Consider the following 2,882-nt stretch of genomic DNA (forward strand, 5'->3'; position numbering starts at 1 on the left):
TCGCATAACGTAGCTTATCGATTTTACCACATTATTCAAACTGAGAAACGATCAGTAGTTACTTGTTTCTAACATTACCTGAAGTGAGCCTGAAGTCGAAACATCGTGATAGTGAAGACAGAATTAATTGTTTCGGAGTATGTGTGCATATCAGATTAGTAGCTAGTGTTATTAATACAAGACATTCTCTTACGATCAAATGAGCTGTAGTGTACGTTCACGCGGCAAAATCTTCTCAAAATCGATATTAACTTCTCTGTGAACACTTTCTCTCTCTTGCTTTCAGAGTGGTGTGAATATCTCGAACCGTATTCGCTAATTATTTATGACGTAAAAGAGTACTAAGCCGCACATTCCGAAAAACACTTGTCATCACGTGGCAATAAAAAAGTATGAAAATTAGACGATCAAGGTAATATTATTTCATTCATCAAGAAGATCTACTTTGCACCTCATTCATCGCTACTAGAAGTTGTGTTTGTTCAGAAAAACCACAGCGTGAGAAAGGTGACTGATATAAACAAATTGGTATGTACGTTTGTTATCGTTTAGTTGTACAGGTAGATAATAAACAATAGGAAAATAAAACACTGTAGTAATATTAGGTTTGACAGACTTTAGTTTTTCATTCAAGAAAATATTTTGGAAAACACACATAGTTTGAGAAGCAGTTCCTTTATATTTGTCCCCAGTGGCACAGCGGTATGTCTGCGGACTTATATCGCTAGAAACCGGATTTCGATACCCGTGGTGGGCAGAACACAGATAGCCCTTTGTATAGCTTTGTGCTTAACTACAAACAAACAAACATTTCTTTAAGAATTTTCCAAAAGTTTCACATATACATGCTTCTAGCGCTGAGAATTTATTTCTGACCATATAATGTAGGCCAAGGAATGAGGCAAAGTTTCTTTTGCTTTGGGTATCATGCGCACTTTCTCGTGGGAGAAAATGCTGTAAAGTGGAATACACTTGATAACACAGCCTCGCATATATCTCTATGAGAATAACCATCAGTAAAGTGGAATACACTTGAAGACACAGCCTCGCTTATATCTCTATGAGAATAACCATCAGTAAAGTGGAATACACTTGAAGACACAGCCTCGCTTATATCTCTATGAGAGTAACCACCAGTAAAGTGGAATACACTTGAAGACACAGCCTCGCTTATATCTCTATGAGAGTAACCACCAGTAAAGTGGAATACACTTGAAGACACAGCCTCACTTATATCTCTATGAGAATAATCACCAGTAAAGTGGAGAGCGCATATTTTCTGAGATGGATGGCATTATAAAATCTTCTATAAAATGCTACATTATCTCAATCTGAAACAGTTTTAGAAACATGTCTTCCAGGTTGATTCAACCATTAGACTGAAGCGCTGTACTTTGTCAGTGTATAATACTTTGATTGTGTCGCGAAAAAAAAATTGAACCCACTTTTTTAAATGTTGTTCTGTCTCGCTTAAACACTGCCAAAGTCAGAATTCAGATTCGCGATACTCTTCCTGATCGAACTTTGTGTTGTTATCTACGGGAACTACCTGAAATATGTATTTAAGGATATCACAAGGCAAGAAGCGCCTTTTAGCTATAGAACAATTGTATAAATAGACAGTTAAATATTTACAAATAAAGGAAAAATAAAATCATGATGCAGTTGTTTTAAGATAAGTGCTTTTAGTGTATATGCTTTTTCAGCCTCAAAAATTCCTTAAGAAAAAACTCAGTAGTTTCACGAGTTCTATCTTAAGCTGTTTTACAGGGTATTGATACGAAACAATTTCCCACATCAGTGGCGTCTTCTTTGTTTTCCGGCATATAAAAAGTGAGTTTGAGTTGTTACTTGAGTGAATCTGTACCTTGATTTCTGTTCCGTTGATTTTGGAAAATACATTGTCTTGGTTTCTCTTAATTTGTTCCTGTATTCTGTAAGATTGAAACAGGATTGCTTTGATTGCTTTTAATCTGATATCGTTTAATTTAACACTGAAACGGCTTTGCCTTGATTTGTCTTAACCCGTTCCTGTTTGTTTTGATATGGAAATAGCATTACTTTCATTTTTCCTAGCCCATTCTGCAGACTGTGTTTGTTTTAATCGACACTACTCATTTTATTTTTTAAAGCCTTTCCACTGATTTTTTGTTTCATTATTGCAACAGCAATGTTTTGATTTCCCCAATTTTGTTCCAATAATTTTGTTTATTTTAGCATAGGTACAGCACTGTCTTAAATTATCTGATCCTTTTCTCATGATTTTACTTGTTTTATCATGATGACGGCCTTGTCTTCATTTCTCTTCTTGTCTCACTGTGTTTGCTTAAACTTTTAACATTGTACAAGTAAATACTTGGTTTACCTAAACATTGACTGTTCTTGTCTGAATATTGCAACAAAAATTTATTGATTTCTCCAAACCCGTTCTCCTGATTTTGTTTTGATTAATGGCAAAAGCATCTTTATTTTTTAAACCTCTTTTTCCAGATTTTATCTGTCTTATAGCGTCGACAACATTGTGTTCATTTTAGAATGAAGATAGCATTGTTTCATTGCTCTAATTTTAATACCCTGATTTTGTTGCTTTAACTAGAAAACAGCATAGTCTTGATATGCTTCTAAGTTTTTATCCAAATTTTGTTTTACATGGTTACTCTAGATTTTCTTTTGTTTCAGTGTGGTTACAATAATGAATTAATTCCCCAAGTATTTCCACACGTATTTTCTATTTTAACCGGTGTGACAAACAGTATTATTTTCTCAAAACATTCTTCTCTGACAATAATGGCTGGAGACGGCTTGAATGGGTAATGAAGAAAAACTTTAATATAAGTTTAACATAACAGCAAATGTACAACGTTTCGACAAGGTTTTGTCAT

The 2,882-nt window shown here is 34.4% G+C and overlaps 1 long non-coding RNA gene across 1 annotated transcript in view; it reads left to right on the forward strand.

Moving 5' to 3' along the window:
- The first annotated feature begins 455 nt into the window (after nt 1–455).
- Nucleotides 456–2,882, forward strand: part of LOC111087150 — an 8,775-nt gene continuing 6,348 nt past the window's right edge. Inside the window, exon 1 of the long non-coding RNA XR_002611866.1 lies at nt 456–528. This is a non-coding gene — a long non-coding RNA (uncharacterized LOC111087150). The remainder of the gene's footprint in view (nt 529–2,882) is intronic.

This window comes from Limulus polyphemus, unplaced genomic scaffold (genome assembly GCF_000517525.1).
Source record: "Limulus polyphemus unplaced genomic scaffold, Limulus_polyphemus-2.1.2 Scaffold1795, whole genome shotgun sequence".
Classification (NCBI taxonomy): domain Eukaryota; kingdom Metazoa; phylum Arthropoda; class Merostomata; order Xiphosura; family Limulidae; genus Limulus; species Limulus polyphemus.